Source organism: Microplitis demolitor, chromosome 1 (genome assembly GCF_026212275.2).
Source record: "Microplitis demolitor isolate Queensland-Clemson2020A chromosome 1, iyMicDemo2.1a, whole genome shotgun sequence".
NCBI lineage: Eukaryota > Metazoa > Arthropoda > Insecta > Hymenoptera > Braconidae > Microplitis > Microplitis demolitor.
The window spans coordinates 11,049,682-11,070,113 of NC_068545.1; the positions used below are offsets into that span (position 1 = coordinate 11,049,682).

The 20,432-nt window shown below is 29.4% G+C and overlaps 1 protein-coding gene across 3 annotated transcripts in view; it reads left to right on the forward strand.

Annotated features, from left to right (window-relative positions):
- Window positions 1-20,432, forward strand: part of LOC103579353 (cytospin-A) — a 53,522-nt gene that overhangs the window by 10,807 nt on the left and 22,283 nt on the right. The gene's annotated exons all lie outside the window — the stretch shown is intronic.

Below are 20,432 nucleotides of genomic sequence, written 5' to 3' on the forward strand. Positions count from 1 at the left end.
AATATAATGATTATCAAATCGTTCCGGTATTGGGTCTTGTTCCGGTATTGGGACATTTACCTTATATGTATATTTTTGTTTTTAACCCTGTTTACTCGAAAGTAGTTTGTCAATCCGAGATTTTAGTAATACGTGATTAAATTAGTATTGCTCGTACATTTATATATAAATATATAAGAATACTAACAATATTTAAAGCGCAGATTAAAAATTTCGTATTTAAAAATTGACATCCAAAAATTGGCCACAGCTTTAGTAAAAAAAGTACAAGGGCCGCCTTCGTTTTAAACTAAGCTTGAGCTACCGAAAAGTCAGGGGGGTGCTGAAAATTTTCGAAAAATCTACCTTCCATTCTGGCTGCCAGATGGCATTTTTTAAATATATTTAATTTTCTGGGCGGGAAGTTAAAAATTTTTTTCCCTTACGTTCATATGCTAGCATTCTTCCAAACGATTTCTCGATTTCTCCAATGACTCGAAAATTCGATCGAGACACTAGTTTTAGTTAGGATCAGCGCCTAAGAAAATCTATAGAAAATCAGGACTCACTGGCTTATGCTGAAAAAAAAAATATTTTTTCTTACTCAGATTTGACGTTTTTCAATTTTGTAAATTCATGTAAAAGTAATCAACGTAGTCTTTTCGCTTTATGTAAAAGACTTAATTTTGACTGAATTTTTTAATTTTAATTTCATTTTATTATGAAACAATCGTTGTCTAAGAAGTTTTATAAAATTTTTTTTTTAATGAAAATTTTTAGTTCGTAACTTATTTTGAGTTAAAAAAACCCCATTAAAAAAAAAAAAAAATTTCTTTTGCTGAAAATTTTTGAACGATCATATACTAGCTACATGTTCCTATACAAATTTAGTTTAGTTTATTGCAAAGTTTGGCAAAATTAAATTTGAAAATAATTATTTTCTATTGAAATATTTTTCCTACACTTCTTATATAAATCAGCGGCATTTAGTTTTCAAATTTAATGTATAAAAATATTACCATTTGCTGCTTCTTATCTATTGCGCTTGATATTTACTTTCAATTATCAAATACCTATAGAAACTAAATTTAAATTACTATACCAATATATAATACCTTTCAAATACCTATACCTATATCCTAATTCTGAGGACAAAATTACTAATTGCGAGGGGAGAAAGTTCTTGGAAATGTGCAAGGTGTGTAGGTTAAAAATTCTGAACGGAAGAATTAAGGGAGATAAAGAAGGGAGACTCCACGGGAGGAAGCGAGGAAAGGGAAGGTTGAGTTTTGGACCTGGTACTAGAGGTGGAATGGGAAAAGGAGTGTGTGACCAGACTCAAAATTCTAGAAAGAATAGAATCGGATCACCTACCACTAGAATTTGAATTTAGGAGGGCTGAAGGTAGAGAAAAGGCAAATAATAATAAGAATACCAATGAAAATGAGGAAAAGACAAGTGGAGGATCTGAATGGAATAGGAACAAGCAGACTAAGATGGGATAATAAGAAAGCGGTGAGGTATGGCAATGCTATACTAAAGAGACAGTAAGAAAAAAAGAAGGAAGATAGTGTGACATGGGATAGCATTGTAGAAGTGATTAGTGAGTCTGCGAGAGAGGTGGACATGATAAACAAACCAGGAAGAAAAACAAGTAAGAGAGGGAAGGAAAGAATGGTTTAACAAGAGGTGCAGGGTGAGGCAAAAATAGGTAAGAAAAAAACTGAAGAGATTCCGAGAAAAAAAAGACCAGGAGGCTAAAATAGAGCTGGTGAAGAGCCGCAAGAGGTACAGACAAGTAATAAGGGAGGCAAAAGAAGAAATAGAAGAAGAAAAAAGAAACAAAATTGACAAGGCGAGAAACATAGCAGATTGGTGGAAGGCGATTAATACCTACAGAGGTCAAAAAAGAAAAAAAACCAAGCTGTAGAATTAAGGGTGAACAATGGGTGAAATTTTACGCTAAATTATTAAAAAAAGAAGAAGATGAAGACCATTTGGGGGAGTATCGTGAGGAAGAAGATTATAAGAATGCAGATAAAAGTGCTTACAAAGACTTGGACGCTGATTTCAGCTACAGAGAAGTCCTGTGCGGAATAAGAAGGCTGGAGAACAATAAAGCTCATGGGGAAGATGGGATTGCAACTGAGTTTCTGAAGAACTTACCAGGTGAGATGATTGAAGATATTAGAGAAGTCTTAAATGGGATATGGAATGGTGGGGATATTGAAGAAGGTTGGAGAAAAGCTAGGATAGTTCTGATACATAAAGGAGGAGATGAGGACATAACGGAGAATTACAGAGGAATTTCATTGTTAGATGTAGGGTACAAGTTGCTAATGACACTGATGGCGGAGAGGCTGAATAATCTTGCAGACAAGGAGAATATAATGAGTGAAAGCCAAGCAGGTTTTAGGAAAAATAGAGGCACAAGGGATCATATATTCGTACCCAATGCCTTGATTAATAACAGAATAAAAAAAGGGGTAAACCTATATGCACTGTTAATAGACCTAAAAGCGGCTTTTGACAAGGTGGACAGAAGGATTATGATGAAAAAGGTATGGGAAAAAGGAATAAGAGGTAAGATGTACAAAACGATCAAAAAGATATACAAAAAAACGAACAATGAAATAATAATCGGAGACAAGGTGACCAAAGGATTTGAATCAGACCAAGAAGTGAGGCAAGAATGCGCTCTCAGTGCTTTTCTTTTTGACATTATGATTGACGACATGGAAGAGGAGATGATTGAGAAAAAAATTGGGGAAACAGTGATTGGGAGAACAAAAATTTACTGCCTGAAATATGCAGATGATGCGGCAGTAGTCGCGGAGGATGAAGCAAGCTTAAAAGAGATGATAAGATTAACTGAAAAATGGGCAAAAAAGAATAAAATGGAGATCAACGCGAAGAAGACGAAGATCATGGTTTTCAGAAAGAAGGGAAAATTAAAAAAGACAATCTGGAAACTTGGAGGGAAAGAGTTGGAAGTAGTAAAAAGTTTTAGGTATCTGCGCTTTTGGTTTACAACGGGAAACAGCATGGAAAAACAGACAGAAGAGCTAGCAAGTAAAGCAGTGAGGGCAGCGAATTCTACATGGGGATTAATCAAAAGAACAAGGAGAAATAGGCTAAAAAACAGGCTATGTCTCATGAACTCCTTAGTTAAGTCAGTAATGATGTACGAGGTTGAGGTATGGGAGTGGTTTGGAGCCAAAAAGATAGAAAGTGCTTATGCAAAGTTAGCATAGATGACGATAGGAGTGAGGAGAAATACGCCGTGATATATTTGGAGGAGGGAAATCAGATTAAAAAGCTACAAGTATGAAACAAAGGAAAGGACGGTAAGATATATGAAAGACATTATAAAGATGAGAGAGGGAAGATAGCCGAAAGTATGTCTAAAAGAAGAAATGCGTTGTATATTAAACAAAAATGACTCGTCGTGGGGTAAAAGTGGAAGAAACACTAAAGGAAATGGGTTGTGAGGAGGTCGTGAGATTAATATATGAAAACAAAGAGATAGAGGAAATTAACAGAAGATTAGAAAAAGGCCTGAGAAAACTGTGCACAAGAGAGGGAGATGAAGACTATAAAGCGATAACAAAATCAAGCTACAACTTGGTGTACAAAGATATCTTACTAGATGAAAATGAGGAGTATTATTGGACGAAAGAAGAGGGAGGTAGCAACTACAAGGAAATTTGGTCACGAATAAGATGTGGGAATATCGGGAGAGCGCAGAAAAAAGGGGAAAAAGACTGGACCTGCAGAGGGTGTAAAAGAGATTTGGAAAAACTAGTCCACATTTTGGAATGTAGAGAAATAAGAAAGAGAACAGAGAGTGGGGACAAACCTTTTATAAAGGCATGGGACGAGATAGAGAATGAAGAAGGTAAATACGAATACCTATGTAATATAATGAAAGGCGAGTTAAACGAAGAAATGTGTGAAATGTTCATAAAAATAGAAAATGTATTGATGGGAGCAGGCAAGAAGCAAGAAATGAAGAGTGACGATCCAAAAGTGCAAATAACGAACCTTTAAATGAGCAATAAGAGAAGTTCAAAGTAGTGGAAACGAACGATCAGAAATTTGAAGTTGATCTTGATTTTTATAGTATGGTAAAAGCGTCTATGAAATTATTAATATATTGTTATTTATATTTTATAAACAATTTAATTAAATATTTATTGTATTTATTTAACGATAAAAAATTGTAATAAGGTGAAACAATAAATACTACCCTTACTACTACTATAAAATTAAGAATAATTAACTTTTTATCTAACTTAAAAAACCTTGATTTGATAATATTTATTTTATCTCGAGACTATTTTGTTTTTAATGAAGTAAAATAAATTATAGAAACAAGACGCTTTTCTGTCTTAGTTAAGGGTATTCTCAGACAATACCCAGCATTTTTTTTTTAATTACTCAATGACCTTGAACTATCATCATCGTGCTGAAATTGATTGGAAATTAAAAAAAAGTTAAAGCATTAACTGAAAAAAGGAAAACGTAGTTACAATTTCGTCAAGATTTAGATTAAAAAAAGTTACTTACTGTGGTTATCAAATAGGAGTTGAACCAAATGTGTTAAATAAATTGAATTAAAATCCCCTGATGAAAAAAAACCATTCGAAACGATTTTCAATGTTAAATGCCCATAAGAAGAGCGTTTATATCGTTTCTTTTAATAAGAGTCTTCATGTCAACATTATTATTATTTGAAATGCCAAATTTTTTAGGCTAAAATTTATTTACTGATTTTTGTAATTAATAACAATTATAAGTTATTAAGTAGATTTTTTTAAAAATGTACACGGAAAAAAAAATTCTTGTTGAATAAACGATGCTAACATCGTAATTTGTCTTATTGATTATTGTAGTGGTGGACTAGACTTTTAAAATCGTAATTTTTACAATGTAGCGTTGGAAATTTCATTTAAGAAATAATACTTCAGACAAATAATACGAAGTCTTAAGCTCTCTAATATAAATTACGATGTGAACATCGTAAAATTTGAAGGGAAATCTTAAATAAAAGAATAAAATAATAATCGTGCGGCAGTTGGATTCGAACCCGAGTCCCTTCGAGTGCCGAGTGTCCGACACCTTGCACCACTTAGCCACCGAAGGGCCTATACTTTACGTTGTTTTTATGATCTATATAAACGATTTGAATAAACAGTCATAAGTCACGAGAGCGCCTCTTGTGGAGGACGTAGTTATTGTTTAAAATTACGATGTAACATGGTACTTTTTATATCCATCATATTATAACAGAGGCAGCACTGTAATATTTATTTTATTAAAAAGTAAATAGAAATATTAAATATACGAATAAATATAGTTTTTAAAGTGTAATTTTTATTTCTTCTTTTTTACGATGTTAAATTGTAATTTTTTAAGTAATTTTTAATTCTAAAAGTCTTTGTTAAAATTACGATATTAAATAGTAAAAAATATAACCGACATAGTAAATTTTAAAATAAGACATTTAAAAAGTGACGTTTTAAATTTTGAAGTCGATCATTTAACTCGTTTCTGAGAAATCAGTAAAAAACTAAAAAAATTTTTTTTTTTTTTTTCGAAATTCGCAAATATTTTCCAGTCTACTTAATCAAATGTTTTGAAATTTTCAAGAAATTTGATGGTCAAAAAGCTCTTTCGATTGCCACCTTAACCATCCAAATCGGTTGATTAGTTAAAAAGTTATAGAACATTTACACACATACACACACACATACACACACACACATACATACATACATACAGACGCACGGACATCATTCTGAAAATAGTCAGAATAGCTTCCTAGGACCTCAAAACGTCGACATCTGATGAAAACTCGATTTTCGAAAATCGGGGTGAAAACAGAACTTCCCGAAATTTTTGAAAATCATCGATTTTTTGAGCGGGAAGTTAAAAAAATTCATTTTTGTGGGGAAAATAGAGTACCTTCTAAAAAATGTAAAAAAAAAAAATTTGCTGGATATTAAATAAATTCGAATAAATTGAATTTTCTTGTAAGTAGTTTCCATAATGAAAAATTACATTTCACATAATTATTTATTAGATGCAAAGGAAAATTAAATATTTTTTAATGGTTTTTATCATGAAACTAAAGTCATTAACATTTTTTGACTGACATTTTCGATTTTTGAAAAATTTTAACAACAAAAATTTGAAACAATGCTCAATTACCTTTACAAAAGGGTTTTTGGAAGGTTTTAAAAACATTTGAAAAATAAAATTTTTTTTTTTTTTTATAAAATTTTGAGGGTACCCTATTTTGCCTTCCCTTTTCCTATATCTTAGAACATATGAAAAATACATCTATGAATATATAAAAAAAATATATTTCTGTAAAGTGAGCGAATGCGCAAAAAGGATCTGGTTTAGGTGTGATGGAATCTTAACAACTAAAAAATTGCACAAATTATAATAAGAAATAAATTAGATATTTATTGACACTATTTACACTTAAAACTGTGAGATGATAACATGAAATCGCGAATGCAACAAAATGTATACGCGGTAGCGAATGCAACCAATAATTATTATATTAAAGCAGAGCGGTTTTAGAGTTCGAGGTTGTACTCTTGAATTCAGGAGCGAAAAGACGCCGGAGAACATGCTGTTGAAGGCTACGTGGCCGCTTGGTGGTGACGTGGCAGCCTCGATGAATAAACTGAATTTTCCCATTGGCTTAAAAGTGCGCCAACAGGAAATAGTTAGCCGCCAATTAATCTGATTAGCCGGCTGGTAACGGGTTCTCATGCAGTCTTGACACGGTCATGAACAAGAAATTGTATGTATCGGGCCCAAATAGCGAGTGACCCTGCACTATTCTGACCTTGAGGTTAGTAGCGAGTTCGGCAACTCCCGGACTTAGCGGAAATGCACGAAGCTTTTCAAATTGTCTAAGCTCGTGACTGAACTATTTCAAATACATAAAAAATACATAATTTTATTAAATTTGTTTTTCTTATGTTGTTGGTTAAATTAAAAATATATTTTTTATATTTTCATAATTATATTTTATTATACATTTGATATATATTATTAATATAATTTTTATAAATTTTCAAACATGTATTTTTTATACACCTTAAAGTATATTTTAAAAACATTTAAATTACATTTAAAATATATACAAAAATCGGTCAAAACTTAGTTATTAAAAATTTATTTTTTATACATATTTTATATATATTTATGTACTTTTTATGTATTTTTAGTATATTTTTTTTAAAAATGTTTTTCATAAGGCACCGAACTCGAAAAAGTAGGAGTAGCAGTAGGAGTAATTCAGTGTTCGCCACTAGATCGCACCTCATTTCTTGTGCTGTTCCTGGTTAGATATATATTTCAAAGTTGTTATATTTTATACTTGATTACAATTCTGGCACAGATACTCTGTCGTCCAACATAGTGACAAGTGCCTCTATTGATGGTAATATAGTATATCCTATATTACATTGTGACAACAATGTCTATTTTTGTTTTCTTGGATAATTTTTTTTTTACTATCCAGAAGTATAAAGTACATTTCAGCGTTAAAAAAAGTAATCTTTGTTCTCAATAAATGCTCTTGAATAATGTAAAAATAATAAATTTCGGTAAATTTTTTTATCTCAGTATTTATTTACTCTGGATACACTCTAGTTCCATTCTATTCTACAGAGTATTATTTTGATGCAAGATCGATCATTAGTGCCTCTACAACTTGAATAAATTGCAGTAACGCTATATGTATTTCGTACAATTTGCGGTGTTTTAGAAGAAAGATATCAATCAATCGAGTTGAAAAAAAATTATATTCTTACGACTAAATGTAAGTTTACTCAAATTAAAAAAAAAAGGTAGAAAATCATCATTTTTTACATAAAATTTAAGTATTGTAGAAACAAAAGCAAAAGTAGGCGGAGTGAAGTCTCTAGTATGTTGACTCAATTATATATATTTTTTAATTGAGTGCGTAAAAGTCGTCGCAAATGCAAATGATATGTTCACAAATACGTCATGTATTTGAGTAGATAATTCCCTCTAAATACGTGTGGCTTTTCAGCCTAAGTCGTAGCGTCTTTCGCCCTACTTAACCCTTTAACGCTTCTGGACGTTTCCCCCATTTTATGGCCTGCCAAGCGGGTGGTGCGTATCGGCGTTAGTTTGTATCCGTGAGCTCTGGCAAGCAGTACTGTACGTAGAAATAAGAATTTAAAAGGAAAAGAAATTATGAGAAATTTATAATTAAAAAAAAAAAAAAAAAATGGAATTTAAATTTCTTTTAAAACTTGAAATAATTTATAATATTGAAAATAATTAATAAAATAAAATCGTTGAAAACATTAAAATAGCAAATAAAAGGGTACTAAAGAAACCCACCACATGAGTGAATTTCGGTATTGACTGAGCCCCAATCTCATAAACTGAGATAGTGGGGAATGTGAGCGCACGCTGTAAGCTATCCCCACTTTGGCGCTGTGCGTACTATTTTGTCCAACTTCGCCGTTAAAAGGTTAAAGTCGTGGCGTATTTGACTCAACTCAAACCAAGTTGACTCAAAGGTTTCTTTTTATCAGTGTATATATATATATATATATATATATATATATATATATATATATATATATATATAGGAGGGTGGTCCGTTTGAAATGACTATTTTTGTTTTACTCTCACTTCAAAATTTTGTTGTAGACATTGAAAAAACAATTCCCAGAAAGTTGAAGTTCTTAGTTTTAATTTTAAGTACGTTACATTTAATTTTAAAGTTTCACCATTCAAAATGCATAAGAAAGTTAGGATTTTTGAACTTCTTGCTAAGAAAATTGAAAATTTTCAAAAAAAAAAAAAAAAGGAAGTTATTGGTTTTGGTCCGATTTTCGAAAACCAAGTTTTCAACAGATCTCGACGTTTTGAGGAAAAATTGAGCATAATCGGTACAGGATATTCGGAGATATTCCAAAAATAGAACATTTTTAATCATTTTTTTCAGATAACTTGTAATGTATATAATCAGCTCTAAAACTTTATTAGCCGCATCGGATGCCACCTCAACCATCAAAATCGGTTTAATTGTTCAAAAAGAATCGTTGTCGAAAGAATTTCGAAAAAGTGTTTTTTTCTAATAAAATTTAAATTGTTTAACTAATTATTGACAGTTTTTTAATGTTAGATGTCAAAAAACTACGTCGAATACCTTTTTGAACGTCAGAATTGGTTCATTATTTCCAAAGATGTTGCTGATAAAAAATAATAAAAACAATGATTTACTTCATTTTTAGATCGATTTTTCAAAAATTTAGCTATTACATTTGTCCTCATGGTCGATTTTTCAAATATATATATAATACAACTAGCTTTGTCATTACGTTACCGTCTACAATTCTTGTCGGGTTCATATAAAATTTTTCATACTTATACTATGAGCGATTATCTTGACCAAGTTCAAAGATTGGTTAAATCGGTCAATTATTTCAGAATTTATGGGTGTTTAAAATTTTCATGATTTATAAAAAAAATCAGTTTTTCACAATTAAAGTTTATATAACTTATACATGATAATCTAATTCCATTGAATCTTTCTTGTACTTACTTAAATTATCTTTTAATTTCACTACTATTTTATTATTTGAAAGTATGTCTTTTAACAATTTTGACGTTTCAAGTGTGCATGTATAATCTATCATGAATAGAAGTTTCCTTGCCATCACGAAAGCGCCCACAATATCTTATCGGATCTCATCAAAATTTTGTACACTTATTTTTCGGACAATTACCTCAATAAAAATGAGCTGAATCGGTCGATTAATTAAAAAGTTATTAGTGATTTTGATATTTCCAATTTTCAAGAAAAATCATCTTCTGCCTCTTTGTCAGTAACTCACTATTAAACCAAACAAAATACTCTATTTCTGTTAAAAGCATCTTGATTGTCGATTAATAAGTTTCCAATTTTGCTTTCGGTCCTATCATTTCTACTAACTTTGTCAATAATTTGATAACTTTGAAACAATACCGGAAAACCATTTCTGCGGATTTAAACTCAGATAAATTTAGTATGATTTCGTCATAACGAAATTCTGTTATATGTATGTTGTCACTCATGAAACATGGTTTAAATAGCATTATTATAACTTCATTGACAAATGTGCCTTTGTTTTACAAGAGGTTTCATAAGCATGTAAAAGTTGACGTTATACGCCGGTAATATTTTTATGGAGAGTTTATAACTTGTGTTGATTTTCGTTTTATAATTAATTTTTCTGCTTTCATAAGAATTCAAAATTTTTAGATCGTTTCTAGAGAAATCTACCTTCCTTTCTGGCTGTCAGATGAAATTTTATTCTTATTTTGTTATTGCCCCGGGAAAAAAATGTGCATATCTGGCTAAATATAATTAGATATGACCATATAAGATCATTTATGATCATGTATGGACATATATGAACAGGTATGAAAAAATATCAAAAAATTTTAACCGATATACAACACATGGGTCATTTCATGTCAAATCGACCAGTAGTAGGAATCGACACCTTAAAATTTGGAAGAAATTTGGTTGAAACTTTTCTTTTACCATAAAACAGAGATTTGTCAAAGGAAAAAAATGAGAAAAATTTTTTGCGAAAGTTATTCAAAATTCAGAATTTTACTATTTTTCTCATTTTTCAACTTTATTTTTTGAATATCTCGAAAACTATGATAGATACAGAAATGGTCTTGGTTTCGTTTTGAAGAGGAAATTTGGGGCTATTGAGGAAAAAAATATTGTGGAAAAAAATTTTGAAAAGTGAGAAAGCTTTCGAATTTAAAATTTTCAAATACCGTCAAAATCGTATGGTGACACGGAATTTTGGGCTCAAATTTTTTACTACACTACTTTTAAACAATCTCAAGAGATCCTGAAAATTTCAGACAGGTGTTTTTTTTTTGTGTCAAAATTATAAATTTTTTAATTGTGGCGAAAAAAAAACTTTTTTTTTTCACTTCTGAGTCTAACATAGTTAGGAATAAAAATGTCATTTTATGTAAAAGAAAGTTAGTGCGATTCAAAACACAATTGTGGAACGCATGCAATACACAACTGTAAGAGTAAAGAGTGGAGGAAATGATAAGAAAACTCACCGATCGATTCAGTTCATTTGCAGTGCAATGAAATTGTTAGTTAAACTATTAATGAATCAATTATCGGTTGCATGTGTCCCACATTTATCGTTTTACATTTTACAAGTTATTTCATAAAACTCACAATCATAAAATTTCAGGACTATCTGTAAGAAGTTCGGAATCTGCATGTGGTTTTAAATATTGATGAGCCTCAGAGATATTATTTTACAGTTTTGTCTGTTCTAAAAACGTGGTATATTAATGTTTTTTATTTCGATCATTATTTTCTGCTTTTTGGAATTATGTGTGTCAAATTTTTAAATCGATTTTGAACACCTTGATAACACCTAATTATATTTGAAATATGAAATCGTTATGTTTAACTACCAGTAAACTATCAAACTAGTTAATTGTTTTTTCTTTTTTTCTGAAAAATAAAATTAAGAAGCAAACACAATCATATTTTATAAAACTTGTACTTAAAAATATCAAAATAAATTAAAGCCAGATCTTTTTTACCCGAGAAAAATTTTTTATATATAATCATATATAATTATATATAACTCGATTATATATAATTATCTATAAAAAATGGCCAAATATAATCATATATAATTATACATGCTTATATATGAATATATATAATTATATATGATTGTATTTGACTCTTTTTTTATATGTAATTATATATAATCGAGTTACATATAATTATATATAATTTGATATGGTTATATAAAAAAAATTTTTTCTCGAAAAGGTTAATTGTAAGTTTAAGTTTCATGTTGCGTAATTGAAACTATATTTAAATTCAAATATAGTTTCACTTCCGGCAGATAGAGGCAGCACCTACTGGAGCCTAGACCATTAATTTAAGCGTGGACATGCGCAGTGCAGCGCATACGCATCTACTCTCTCCTGGCTCGTGTCGAGAAGACGGCCGCCATTATCTTTCGCTACATGCATTTAAGTGATAACACGTGTTATATTTAATCGTTTCATTTTGCGCTCATCTCGAGTAAATAATTTAAATTAAGAAGTTAATTAATTTAACTAATTATCGAGCTCCAGAATTATATAATTATTTATATAATCTCGCTAACAGAACTCAAGAAATTGATTCGTTAAAAACTCACGGAATTCAAGTGATTAACGATCACGTTTCTGAAAAGGTTACTTCGACGGAAACCACTGCAGGTTCATTATTATTTATTAATTAAGTAATCCAAGTGCTCATAAAAATAAAAGACTCTATATAATAACTAATTAATTATCAACATGCTCAATATTTTAATAAAACTAAAAGTAAACTCTCGCTCGGTAGCTTCTGCAGTAGGGAGATTCAAAAAATAACAAATTTTTTTTTCTTCTCGCAATCAGGCTCAAAAGTTTCATTTAGATACAAGAAGACGTCTGTGAAAATTAGAGCTCTTAATATTAGCATTAAGAGGTTCCTCATTGCACTTTTCTATTTTCCATAAGAATAACATGAAAAACATTTTTTTTCGTCTTTTGATTTTATAAATAGCTAACGATGCACCATAGGAATAATCGGCAGGCATATTTTTGTAGGTAATTGAATGCTCTACAAAAAAAGTCTCTTATCATTTTTTGATAAATTCATTTGTTCATAAGTGATTCGAGGTTGAAGTTGAATTTATAATAAATTTTGAGATCTTATTACTTTTCCGGCGAAACTATCAAACTTATCACAAAATATTATAGGACCTTTTTTGTAGAAATTTTTATTTCCTACAAATTAATACCGATAAAATTTTTTCAGATTCCACATTGTTTTCTAGTTATTTTTATTTTAATCTCAAGCTCTTAAAGTCGATCAGAAGATTATTTTTTTTAAGAGCGTGAGATTAAAATTAAAATAACTAGAAAACAATGCGGAATTTGAAAAAACTTTATAGGTAATAATTTGTAGGAAATAAAAATGTCTACAAAAAAAGTCCTATAATATTTTGTGATAAGTTTGATAGTTTCGCCGGAAAAGTAACAAGATCTCAAAATGTATTATAAATTCAACTTCAACCTCGAATAACTTATGAACAAATGGATTTATCAAAAAATGATAAGAGACTTTTTTTGTAGAGTATTCAATTCACTACAAAAATATGTCTGTTGATTTTTTCTACTGTGCATCCTTAGCTAGTTATAAAAATCAGAAGATGCAAAAAAAAATTTTTCCATGTTATTCTTATGGAAAATAGAAAAGTCCAATGCGAAACCTCTTAATGTTAATATTTAGAGCTCTAATTTTCACAGGCGTCTTCTTATATCTAAATGAAACTTTTAAACCTGTTTGCGAGAAGAAAAAAAAAATTTGTTATTTTTTGAATCACCCCACTCTGCAATCATGCTACCCCCTATTTAGAAAATAAACTCAATTCAGTGCAATTTATTATAAACTCATTCAAATCAATTAAATTAAGTGATCATGAATATAAAAAACTCAATAACCTCATTTATTTAGGCATTGGTGCTATTAAAAACAGTAATTCAAGTGTTCAATAATAAACTTCGTTCGGTAACCTCTGATTTCATGTTACTTATTATCATGACATTTTTGCAATCTAGTCAGTGTTCAAATATATTCAAACTAATTATTTCAATTATTTACTCGAGCTCAATTTTATAATTTGCATTCAATTAATTACGAATCCATGAGCTCAGACAATTAACAGTATTTATAAATTAAATCAAAGATTTAATTGTGTAACCCAGTGATATTATGTGCTGTGAAAAATGAAAATATTGATATATTTTTTAATATGCGTATTTTTTCAATATCCCAACTACCAACCAGTCCTGACATGTATTTATTTAATTATTACTACAACAATTTCACTATACTTAAAAATTGTTGAATTTTAAAATATAGTAAAACTTAAACTTGCGATTAACTTTCTCAATAAGACAATTTACAGATAAATTGAGCAAAATATAGATAGCCTGTACTGGAAGTCGAACCCAGACCACGTCGGTATCGCGCTGATCCGGGTCAAAAAAATAACTTGATTTTGACGTAATTGTCAAAATTTCAAATAAAGCAAGTCTAGGAAGACAAAAGCAAGTCAAGTGAAGTTCCTTTTTTTTTAAAAAATGAAAAAAACATTTTAAGGTATAAAAATACGTTTGGTTTTGACGACCGTCACGTTGTCTTGAATTTGACTTAAAGTTAAGCCAAATTCAAGTTAAACTTAACTTGTATTTGACTTAGTTGACTTACATTTTTAAGTTAAAAAAGTCATATTGAAATTAAAAAAAATGTATGCAGAAACAGTTATTGATAGTATATAAAATATATTTAGTACACATAGTAATTAATTTAATAATATATAATTCCTTAATTAAATAATACAATTAAAAAAAAAACACATTTTTAATTATCAATTTGAATTATTAACAATCGATTAAGTTTATCAATTATAACTTCTAAAGTAAAGTACATTAGCTGCATTATTTCATTACACAATTATATTATATTAAATTTTAATTATTCTAATTTCGTACTACAACTTTTTTTCTTTTATTTGAATAATCATTTTAATGAATCATTACAAACATTGAAAAGCAGAGTAAATTTCTGAGGTTGAGTAGAATGATTCGGATCCTATGTGCTAAAATATCTGAAATAGTAAATAGTTTAATATTACATGAAATTAATAAAAACTCTGATGAAAATCATGCGTCATCATACATCTTGAAAAAAAAAAATATTTGTCCCAAATAAATCAATTTCTTTGTGGCTTTCTTTGAATATTTCTTAATGAGAAATACATATATTTGGTACAACGAAATATGACAGTTGATTCATATAATTTTATAATTTGACTGAAATATATTATTTATTTGTGGTAAATAAATGATATATTTGTGGTAACGATATTCAATTTCCGACGAATAACGGAAAATTTGGTGATACTTGAGCACATAGCCCAACTAACCTTTATTTGCAGAAATCGGATCGAATCTTTACCCCAAATTAATCACTTCTTTCACGCCATTCAATTGCTCAATTATATTATTACTTTCTCACAATTCAATATTTATTAGGCCATACCAAAATATACGATATATTTGGCTCAAATAATTTTTTTTTTTCAGTGTTATACTTAGAATAGGTTTCTTCAATTTCAAATATATTCTAAAATAACCTTTAACTATGGTTATTCACTAACGGATTTTTTATTCTATTTATTTATTCTATTCGATTCTAATTTCTAAAACTCGAACGGATTGGTTGGATGATTGTTTAGTTTTTCTATCCACCTAGGTTAGAGAGGTTAGAGCTCCTTCCTTTAATGCTGTCGAAGGGATTTTAGATGTAGGTATTACACCAACCTTATTTTCAACAATCCAGTGTATCAATGCGTATCTCATGTTTGTTATTTTGATTAAAATAATATAAACTCACTTATTTTTATTAGTAAACAGTTTGGATCCACGTTAAATAAGAAGTCACTTTAGCAATAATAATGGCCTCGTTCACTTTAGTAACACACAATGTGGTGGCGGTACCAGTGTATAAAACCGAACACTATTGGTGAGTTTGAATGTAGGCGCCATAATAATTTTTCTTTGTCCCCTATATATGTTAAATTTTTCCCTTTATAAGATATTTATGTGCACTTTTATCAAATATACTTTTTATATAAATAATTTGTCAATTATTCCGGTAGAAATATTTAAAAAAATTTATTTATTTTTTTTTTGTTTAGCACAATAATATAATACTGTGGAATTTCTATGTATTATATATTTCTATAAATGTTGCAATATCATGTAGACAATAAAATAACTAACCAGAAAATTCTATTCACTAATGACAAATAAAAAAAAATTTTAACTGAATTTCTTTAAATGCATTAAACATAAATGTCGGTACATAAATGTCGGTTCGTTTCACTAAAAAATATATTAAATTAAAAGCGTTATTGCATTCGAATTTATAATTCAACCATCATTACTGTCAGATTAATTAAAAATGTTTTTTTGTTTCAAGATAATTTTAAGAAGTTTTAATAAATTAAATAACCGTTGGATAACTACAAAAAAATTATTTTTATGAGTTTATCAATTATTAAATTTTTCAACCTGTAAACTTTCAAATAATAATTTATTAAAATTTTTAAATATAATTGTAATAATTTTAGGAAAAGTAATTATTATACTCTAAGAAATAAAACTCAGTTTTAACTTACTTTTGGCATGTTTTTTTAAGTCAAAAAAGGAACAAGCAATACGCAATTTGAACTTCCCTTAGCAAATCGAAATCAAGTCAACTCGATGAGTTACCAAGTGAAGCCAAAATCAAGTTTCTTAAGTCAAAAGCAAGTCAAATAATTCAAAAAACTCAAAATCAAGTTATTTTTCCAACCCGGGGAGTCAACTTTTATCTTAGTTATATTTTCAATTTTTGAATACCATAAAAAAAATTGTTTTTTTTTTAAACACCCTAATAATTATATATAATTATAGATGGATATATGTATAAGATTATATATAATCATATATAATAATATATAAGAAAATTTTCTCGAAACAGTATTATGTATAATCATATATAATTATATATGGAGCTACATATGACTTTCTCTGTTGAAATATTGCATTATGTCTAATTATATATGATTATATATACAAAAAATTTCTTGGAATAGTATTATATATAATCATGTATAATTATATATAATCTTATATATATATCCATATATAATTGTATATAATTATACATAAGTATATATATGATTATATATGGATATATACACGATGTATACAAGATTATATATAATTATATATGATTATATATAAACATTTTTTCTCGGGTATAGTTAAAAATTTTAAATACATCTAGAGGTCCTAGTCGTCGCATTCTTTCCATTTCCTTCATTAAAACTTCATTAAACAATGTTTTTTTTATCGGTCATTCAGTTCTGAGTTATATTCAAGAATATAATTCATATTCAGCAGTTAATTTTAAAATGATTATTAAAATTTTATACCGAGCACACAAAAAGTAGATACGAATTTTTTATTCATTTTTTTTCTTGCTCTGTCATCTAGTTTCGATTCATGCTTCAAATTTCGAGTCTATAGTTCATCGAAAAGTTAGTTTAAAATCGATAACAAACTTCCACCCAAACAGTTCACGAAAGCGCGTTAATAAAAAAGTGGTGAAATCATCTTTTTTTTTCTCAAAATGACATTTTTATTCTTAACTATGCTAGACTCAGGGATGAAAAAAAAAAAATTTTTTTTACAAAAAATAAAAAATTTATAATTTTTACACAAAAAAAACACCTCTTTAAAATTTTCAGGATCTCTTAAGATTGTTTAAAGGTAGTGTAGTAAAAAAATTGAGCCCAAAATTTCGTGTCGCCATACGATTTCGACGGTTTTCGAAAATTTTAAATTTGAAAGCTTTCTCATTTTTCAAAATTTTTTTGCACAATATTTTTTTCTTCAATAGCCCCAAATGTCCTCTTCAAATGAAACCAAGACCATTTCTGTATCTATCATAGTCTTCGAGATATTCAAAAAATAAAGTTGAAAAAATAGTAAAATTCTGAATTTTGAATAACTCGCAAAAAATTTTTCTAATTTTTTTTCTTTGATAAATCTCTGTTTTATGGTAAAAGAAAAGTTTTGGCCAAATTTCGTCCAAATTAGAAGGGGTCGATTCCAACTACTGGTCGATTTGACATGGAATGACCCACATATAATATCATATATGGTCATACATGATTATATGAATGACATATATATATATATATATATATATATATATATATATATATATATGGACATAAAAATGTTTTTACTTGTACACGGAAATAAAATCCATATGTGTGAATATATCATCATATATGATAATATACATGAAGTTTAAATTTTTGTGCCCAATCCATCTAAGCATCATATATAAACATCGAACAATCCTGACTACCCTGCTCAAAAAATCCGATAGATTCTTATAGCTGTATACATGAGGCCTTATACTTAACTATAGCACTTCTCATAGAACTTATAACGTTCTCTTCTATTTCGCGCGACCCACGGCGGAGTGTGGGGAACGCTCAATAGCCGTTATGCCTCTCCGTTGGTCTGAAATTGGAAAATAAAATAAACCCCGAGTCCAATGTCCCACCTGGAGATGTCCTGAATCTCCCTGGACTGGCTGCTCCGCTCAGGCTGGGTTAGAAATCCTAATTGGGCGCCAGTTCGTGTGCCCCACGAACAAAAAATCAACTCAAAATACCACAACGGAGAAAATAAAAATGAAAATAAAATAAAATGACAGGATAGCGATTTCAGATTTAGGAAAAAGGATAGCAAGAAAAAGATAGCACTAGTATAAATAAATAAATAAAATTTAAATGAAAAAGAAACCGGGTTGGTGACCACTTGCTTTAATTATCGGTTAATTAATTCAATAATCAGTCAATATATGTGACGCATACTCACATAAATAATGCTCAAAATAATAATAAATCATTTACAAAAAATAATAAAATTATTATGCGCATATAACTTAACTCAAATAATAATAATAATTCATAAACAATAAATGTATTGTAAAATAAAATCCTGATAATACTTAATATTTCACTCGCACATGAAATTAGACCAGGATAATAAACTAATTATTAACGCAAATAATATAATAATTCTTTACTAACTCAACTCAAAAATAACTATAATGCTGATGCAAATTAACAATAATTAATACCTCAAATTAATGATAACTAATCCGCAAATTAATACTACTTCTTAACCAATACTCAAATAAATAATAATTAATAAATCAGTTCAGAACTAAATAACACACCAAATAATAATTAATTTTAAGCAATACTCCGCTGAATAATAATTAACAATTCAACTCCAATCAATGATAATTTATAATTACTACTCAGATAATAATAATTTCTAACTCAAAATTATTAGTAGTCGAAACGCAGAGTACTAATATTCATCAGCTCAGATTAATACTATTTCATAAATTTTATCACTAATCATTCATCACTAATAATCACCATAATAAAAAAAATTTATAACTCAAAAGGAAACAGTAGTACTCAGCGCTGTGTATTGTATACATACATACATATATCAGACTATCGCAGCCCAGTCGCGTATGATGGTAATCACGTGATTTAAAATAATAATACTAACACAACAAGTTCTTCACAATAAATATTCGTTATTTAAATAATAATAACTAATTGTGATTACAATTCCATCATCCACTGGACTCGATCAGTACTAATTTTATTCATATGCTTGTAATCAGAATCTACTACTAATAACAATAATATCTCATCAACTAAGTGATATTCACGCGATTGCAAATGGCCACCAACGCGGGAATGCAATGCTACACGCCAATGAATTAACGCAAAGGTACTTACAGATCGTTGGTGTACTCGACACGTACGGACGATACTACTCTAGGTATTACAATGTGTAATAAATACCCCTTCACAATAACCGGAGCAACTTGGCAACAATAGCCCGAAATTATTTAATAAATAAATAGCAGAAAAAAAAAAGAACTCAAAATGTGCAATACAAAATTTAGCAACCAGGCACACACACTGCTCGTACAACAGTTTATCCACGTCTGACCATGGCAGCACGTGATTTTCATGCCGGCACCTCGACCGGCCATATTTTATATAGGCATCTCAGTTTAACCCATCGGAGCAATATCTCTGTCGCATTTTAATTTCAAATACTACCAACGACGACGTATCCGATGTCAATTGTGCAACATTGCCAATTCCCGACGTCAACTGCCCAAGTACCCGTGATATTATGACATTGACAGTAAATTAAATTGCCAAACCAATTAATAATGTATGTAAAATAATTATAAGTTTCATTTATACTAGAATAACTTGCTGCTGACAACTGTTGCGTCGCCGCGCATGCGCCGACCAACACAATAATTACAAGCATATAAATAAAACGAATAATTATCTCCCAGCCTCATAATTATACTTGTAACTTCAATATAATCAGTAATTTTTTCTTTTGCTGATTTCAGCGCAGTTTTCATCTAATGAAATAATTAAGTCCAAGCAGTGTAATAATAAATATAAAATCTTATATATATAAACAAAATAATCATAAAATTAATGAGTGTAGAGACGTGAGAGCAGCGTGTGCTGCCATCTGTTGCTCACCGACCTAATGTGAGACTGCCACGATATTTAAATATCGTGACACCCCCCCACCAGGCCGGTCTTAGCCCTATGCAAGACCTTTGGCCGAGACAACAGCAGTCTCTACATCCATTGGCGTGTTTAGTAACTCAG